At 41.2% G+C, this 7487-nt stretch overlaps 1 pseudogene; it reads right to left on the reverse strand.

Annotated features, from left to right (window-relative positions):
• Positions 1-407: 407 nt before the first annotated feature.
• LOC132397768 (interferon-inducible GTPase 5-like) lies at positions 408-6837 on the reverse strand (annotated as a pseudogene).
• Between the last annotated feature and the right edge of the window lie 650 nt (positions 6838-7487).

Here is a 7487-nt window from a genome sequence, read left to right on the forward strand (position 1 = left end):
GTGGTTAGGGTGGCACTTGATATTTCAACCTAGGATTTATAACATCTCAATTGATACAGACATTTATGCACCGCACCCAAGTATTAGCTATCATTTTGCCTGTGCTGTTATATTTTAAACAAGTAATTGGCTGAGTAATGCAAGGTGATGCAAGATTATTGCCTAACAGCCCAACCAGCTGTGCTTTCTGGAAGCCAATGTTTATTGGGTACATCCTTTATGTACAACTCTGAAGGCAGATATAGCTTAATTTTAACGTTATTTCATAGTCACACTCTATTAATCTTGCACTGGTTTTCCAAATGGTACTGATTGGAAACTCTCTCCCAACCCCCTTCAGTAATGAATAAGATATTTCCAGGAACACATACAGAAGTGAACATTGTTGAGTAGATTTACAGCACGATTTGGTGCTTGATGTGATGTCATCAAATTATTAAGCATGGTGTGATATAAACTCACTGGGTTGATACTTTTACAGTTCAGTTAATCAGTTTCAAAGGCAACTTTCACCACTCTCTCTGCATTCTCTGTAAGATCCTTCAATGCAGCTCTCAGTATCTTGTAAGTCATGAGAAATGATGAGCCTGCTCCAAAAATAGAGCCAATGACTGGGACATAGTCAAGAGCAAATTCCAGGGCTGGAACGGGAACAACAGCAGCCCCCCAACCTAACCTCACAATTACATCTGAGGTTATATCCCCCAGCAGTGGAGCTTTTACAATCACCTTCAGCTCTTCCACAGGTTTTCCTGCTCTGCTGGCCAGTCTTTGAAGAGAAGCATCATCCAGACCCAGGCATTTCCGGAAGTGGACAATGGCTCCAATCAATATTCCGATATCACAAGCGAGAGAGAAGCCGGGAACTGGGACTGCTCCCAATCCCCCAGAGAGTGCTGCAAACATCCAGATATGTTTTTTCAGAATCTCATATTTCCTCTGCACTATCTCCACACTGAGATTTGGAAGGGCCAGGACAAAGATCCTTTTCTTTACATTATTTAGATCACCTTCGAGTCCTTCATTTAACTGAATGAAATCAAAACGATCCCGCTCTAAACTGGATATGAGGAACACAGTTGGATCCGGAAACCCTGCCTCTTCCAACCTCCTGACACAGTAACTCCGAATCTTTTCCAGCTCTTCTTCTTCATTAATAACTTCCTTCTCTTTCCTCATGGAATCAAAATCATCATCAATCCTAGAGTGGACAAAATAGACCTTTTTCCCCAGCCGATTAATCTCTTTGGCAAGTTTAACATCATTTTCTTTGAATCAAAAAGCAGAGATTATGATAAAGAAATCATATCTTTTGAAATTCATTTTTATGAGATATTTAGCTGCTGGAAACGCTGTGGTTCCGACCCCTGGCAAGTCCCAATAGCGAACAATGGGCAGAGTGGGATGTGAGTACCCGGCTGGCTCCATTGTTGTTTCTGTGGTCCCAGATTTAGCAGCTCCCGGATCAAAGCTTTGAAGACCTCTCATGGTATTGATGAAGGTAGATTTTCCTGTACCTGATGCTCCCGTCATTGCGATGTTAAGCTCTGTTTTGTCCAAAGCAGTTATTTTCTCCTCAATCAGTGATTTAACTTTTTCCACCCTTCCTGTTTCAAAATCAGACTTCAGTTTGTTCAGTTCTTCCTGTGTGAAGAATGACGGGGTCTCAGTCTCTGCCACCTGTTCACTGAAAGAAAGTATGTTCCATTAACGTTCTCATCTGAAACAACTTCTATTTGTATTGCATTTCACATTATTAACAGAATGTCTGCATGTCAATCCTTCCTGGTAATTATTGAAACACGTTTTGCTCTTACAATTTGCTACTGAATAACTATCTATACGGAGTTTGATATTGTAATTTGCACAAGAATAAGTATTGGTTAATATGCTTCGACTTTGCTTAATCACCACAGATTTAATTAATGGAGCACGTAGATCTCAACCTGCTTGTCCACAGAGCAGCATCTCCCAGGCTAAAACATCACTGAGTGTGGCAAAGAGAACCAGACTCTTTCAGTAGGAACCATGAAGAATGCATACTCATTGTGATGACCCAAGAACTATCAGTTCAAAGAGAAACAGCAGCAAAACCACCTCTCCCTCTGCACCAAAAGAAAGGCAACATGATTATCAATGCACCCTCCAAACCCCCTAGCCCGCACCAAAGGCAACAAGAACATTGGTTCTGCTCCCCACTCCATATTGACAAGTACAGTACTGTGCAAAGGTCTCAAGCATGTATGTATGCATGCATTATATATATAAAAACAAATAACAAAAATCTAAATAAAATAGAGATGCAGGCTCAGGTGATGTGGGAGCTGGTGGGCCCCACTGTGGTTCCTGGTGACCACATCTGCAGCAATATTAGTTACTCGAGCAACTCGGGCTCAAATTTTAGGAGCTGAAATCTGAACTTTGATGCATCAGGCAGGACGAGAATTATCTGGACTTTGTGCTCAGTCTGTAATCAGGGCCAAGAATGTGTTAAAACATAGAAAACCTACAGCACAATACAGGCCCTTCAGCCCACAAACATGCTAAACATGTCCCTACTTTAGAAATTACTAGGTTTACCCATAGCCCTCTATTTTTTCTAAGCTCCATGTACCTATCCGAAAGTCTCTTAAAAGAATCTATCATATCCACCTCCACCGCTGCTGCCAGCAGCCCATTCTACACCTCACCACACTCCGAGTAAAAAACTTACCCCTGATAACTTCTCTGCACCGACTCCCAAGCACCTTAAACCTGTGCCCTCTTGTGGCAGCCATTTCAGCCCTAAGAAAAAGCCTCTGACTATCCACACGATCAATGCCTTTCATCATCTTATACACCTCTATCAGGCCACCTGTCAGTGAGGCACTTGGGGGGAGGGGGTCCAAGAGGGAGTGTTGGAGTTGTCTCAGACCCTGAACTTGCCCAACAGGTCTGAAATTGAAGCAATACACACAGAATTCTGGAGGAACTCAGCAGGCCAGGCAGAATCTCAAGACAAGAGTAAACAATTGACATTTTGGGCTGAGACCCTTCATGTCTCAGCCCAAAACGTTGACTGTTTACTCTTTTCCCTAGATGTTGCCTGGCCTGTTGAGCTCCTCCAGCAATTTGTGCGTATAACTTTGAATCCTATCATACTCAGATTTTCTCTTGTTTGAGATTGATGCTCTTTGTGAGGATGAGAATGAAGGCTGAAGGGAAGATGAGCAACTGAATCGTGGCACAAGGTTCATGGAGCTGTTCAAGAAGGGGGAAAGAAGAGAAATGTAGTTGTAATTGATGATTGTATAGACAATGGAATAGGCATAATTCTCTGTCACAAGGATTGAGAGTCCCAAAGGCTGTGTTATCTGTCTGGGACATCCCATCATAATTGCAGGGAAATTATTCATGGCAAAGGGAAAGGTTCAACTTTTGTGATTCATGTCAGTACCAGTGATCTTGGAAGAACAAGGGAAGAGTTCCCGCTAAGAAAAGTTAAGAAGCTAGGGACTAAATTAAAATGCAAAAATAAATATAACAATCTCTGGATTTCTTCCTGAGTAATGTGCAGTTTGCACAGAGTTAATGAGATCAGAAAGCTAAATGCATTGTCAAAGTTTGGTGTGGGAGAAGTGGGTTTCAATTTGTGGAATATTAGCACCAGTGTTGGAGAAATGGAGCTGTTCCAATGAGACAGGCTCCACCCGAACTATGCTGGGACCAGAATCCTGGCAAATCACATAACTAGGGTTGTGGGTAGGGCTTTAAACTAAATTCTAGGGGGTGATTGAACAGGTTGGAAAAGTCAGGATAACATTAAAGGGAATGAGAATCCAGGGGAGGTTACAGAAATCTCCAAATTAATGAATAAGACAAAGTTTAGTAAGGGATAAGAATTTATCTTCAGAAACATGGAGACAAAATTGAAAAGAGTGGTGAAAACTGAACTGAATCTGTTATATCTCAATGCACAATGTTTATATAATAACATAGGTGATCTCATAGCACAGTTACAAATTGCCAGGTTTGATAATGTGGGCATCACTGGGTCATGGTTGAAGGATAATCAAAGCTGGGAGATAACGTCCAAGGATGTACATTGTATTAAAAGGACAGGCAGCTGGGCAGAGATGTTGGGATGGCCTTGATTGTTTAAAGAAATAGTCACTAAAAAGAAAAGTCTTATGACTGGAACATGCAGTCTATGAGGGTTTAAAAAAGACCCTAATGGGAGCTTTATACAGGCCTCCAAATTGTAGTAAGGATGTGGGTTACAATTTCAAAGGAAGATAGAAAAGGCATGTAAAGGTATTGTTATGTTGGCCATGGATGATTACGATATGCAGATTTATTGGAAAATCAGTTTGGTACTCGATTCCAGGGGAAAGAGTTTATAGAATGCCTATAAGAAGGCTTCTTCAAACAGCTTCTGGTTGAGATCATGAGGAAACATTCTGGATTGTTGTCTAATCAGATTTGATTAAGGGGCCTAAGGTAAAGGAACCCTTTGGAAACAGTCATCACACTAGTATAGAACACACCCTGCAGTTTGAGAGGAAGAAGATAAAAATGGATGTGTCATAATTACAGAGCAATAAAGGGAATTACAAGCAGGAAAGGAGAGTGGACCAAAGTTCACTGATAGGTAATACTAACAAGGATAATAAAAGAGTAATGGTTGAATGTTTTGAAAATAATTACTTCATTAGACATAGGAACAGAATTAGGCCATTTGGGCCATTGAGTCTGCTCTGCTATTTCATCACAGCTGATCCATTTCCCCCTCAACATCATTTTCCTGCCTTCTTCCCAAAACCTTCATACCCTGACTAATCAACCTCCACCTAAAATGTACTGTATAACCTGCCCTCCACAGCAGCCAGTGGCAATGAATTCCAGAGATTTGCGACCATGTCTTTAAAAAAAATCATCTTTGTCTATGCTCTGTAAGGAAGTCCCTCTATTTGGAGGGTGTGCCCTGTGACCCTAGACTCTCTTATCATTGGAAACATCCTCTGTACATCCAAGGTATTTAGGCCTTTCAACATTCACTAGGTTTCAGTGAGATTCCCCACCCCCCATTCTACTAAATTCCAGCAAGTGAAGGCCCACAGCCGCTAATTGCTCCTCATATGATAATCCCTTCTTGTGAACCTCCTCTGAACCCTCTCCAATGTCAGCACGTCTTTTCTTAAATAAGGGGCCCAAAGCAGCTCACAATAATCCAAGAGAGGCTTCACCAATGCCTTTTAAAGCCTCAGTATTAAATTGTTACTTTTATATTCCCATCCACTCAAAATGAATATTCCTTCCTCATTCCCGACTCAGCCTTCAAATGAACCGTTGCAGAGTTCTGCACAAGGAATCCCAACTCCTTTTGCACTTCAATTTTTAAAATTTCCTCCCCATTTAAAAAAGTAGTCTACATATTTATTCCTTCTACCAAAGTACCTGGCCATATATCACCCAACTCCGTACTGCTTTTACCACTTCTTTGCCCATTCTCCTAATCTGTCAAAATCTTTCCGTAGCCTCCCCTCTTCCGCAAGACTACCTGTCCCTCCACCTATCTTCGTATCACCTGCCACAAAGCATCAATTCCATCATCCCAGTCATTGATATACAACATAAATCAAGGATCTGTGATCAGACACCAGCAGAACACCACTATTCACCGACAGCTAATTCAGAAGACATACTCTGGATAGCAATAAATAGCTGATCTTTCAGGCCAAGACTTTATCCCTCATCAGCTCTTTCTTCTCCTTTGCTGGTTGGCTGCCAGTGACTAGTGGTGTTCCATTGATGTCAGTGTTGAGGAAGCAGGAATTCTGCAGAAGGACTTGGACAGATCAGGAAATAGGAAAAGAAGTGGCAGAAGGAATACAGTGTAGTGAAGTGTATGGTCAGGCACTTTGGTAGAAGGAATAAAAATATAGACTATTTTCTAATGTGGTAAGGAAGGAAGGCAAATGCAATGTTCGAGAGGACTAGAATATTAGAGGAAGGATGTGATGCTGAGGCTTTGTCAGGGATTGGACTGATTGCACTTGGAGTATGTGAGCATTTTGGACCCCACATCTATAAAAGGAAATGCTGGTATTGTAGAGGGATGAGAGTATATTCACAGAAATGTACTGGAAGCTGAAAGAGTTAATGTATAAGAAGTGGTTGATAACTCTAGGCCTGTATTCATGGGAGTTAAGAAGAATGGGGAGGGGGAATCTTACTGAAACCTGTTGACACCCCTGTTGACATCCTGTGAAGCAGAAGTCATATTCATGCAGGATTACTCCTCACTTTCCTATCATGAATCAAGCTCCAGCAGCAAGAAGTTGGACTGGTGCACCATGTCCTAACCAAAACAGTCAATCTTCACCAATACCACACAGAAGATGACGTGAATGATACTCGCAAGATCTAATGATACAGCTTGTTTATGCTATTCTACAATAAATTACCACCAAAGAGAATAGACCAGGGTTTTAGTGTGAGACAACATTTCCTCATGTATCTCCATCTCCATCATGCTTGCGAGGAAAGGTACCTTTGCTCCATTAATGTCTCCAAGTCTGTGAAATCATGAGCTGGGATCAGATTGATTCTGAATGCAGCTTTTCAAGAAGGCAGGTCCCAGCTACATGTTCAAGGCTGTTAAGAACTTGTAATAACTGCTGTTCTCGATGTCAATACCCACATCTCAAAAACAAACAAAAGGGATTTGATCTGTCTTTTTCTAAAGAGAAATCTGAACACTGTACGGCTCTGCTCTGGCAGGTTTTGTTCACGCAGGAGAGCTGGGAAGAAACAATGTGCGTAATTTCCCACCTACCTGGAGCTTGACCCTCCCATTCCTGATCTCTGTCTCTCATTGGCTGGTCTGTATAACAATCCAGTGATGACAGGGTTTAATCAGATGCTCAGGGAGCCTTTTGTCTTTTCTACTGTGTTGATAACAAAATGAGGTGTTTTTTTATACCCGACATATCGAAGACTCTGAGGCAAGTCACCATTTGTAACATTTGGTTTAATGTATGTAAGCAACTAGAAAACACACAATTGCATTTACTCACCTCGCCTTAGTCAACCTGAAGAAAGAGATTCTGAGGGCAGTCATGCTTCCTCCTCAATGTTCTTAGAAAGAAGTACCTATCATTAAACTCAGGATTTTGAGAACAGAAGGTGAACGGAAATGGTCAAAGTTATTGTACTCTCAAAGATCATCATAAATCAGTCCCACCTTGAAGTGACATGACAAGAAACCCTTCTGCTGCAAAATGTCACCTTACTGTCTCAATGGAAAGACCGTGGCTATCACTTCGGGAAAATAGCGTTTTACTCTCCCACTCCCAGAAATTCACAGAAATGTGTTATTTCTATAGACAGGAGATGTCCGTGAAATTGCAATTAAATTAAAATTTTAAAAAGTTGACTTGTTAAGTACCTTTTCTGTCTTCACAGAAAGGAATAAAATACTAAATATATAGTTAAATACTAAACTA

This window comes from Hypanus sabinus, chromosome 8, assembly GCF_030144855.1.
Source record: "Hypanus sabinus isolate sHypSab1 chromosome 8, sHypSab1.hap1, whole genome shotgun sequence".
Lineage (NCBI taxonomy): Eukaryota > Metazoa > Chordata > Chondrichthyes > Myliobatiformes > Dasyatidae > Hypanus > Hypanus sabinus.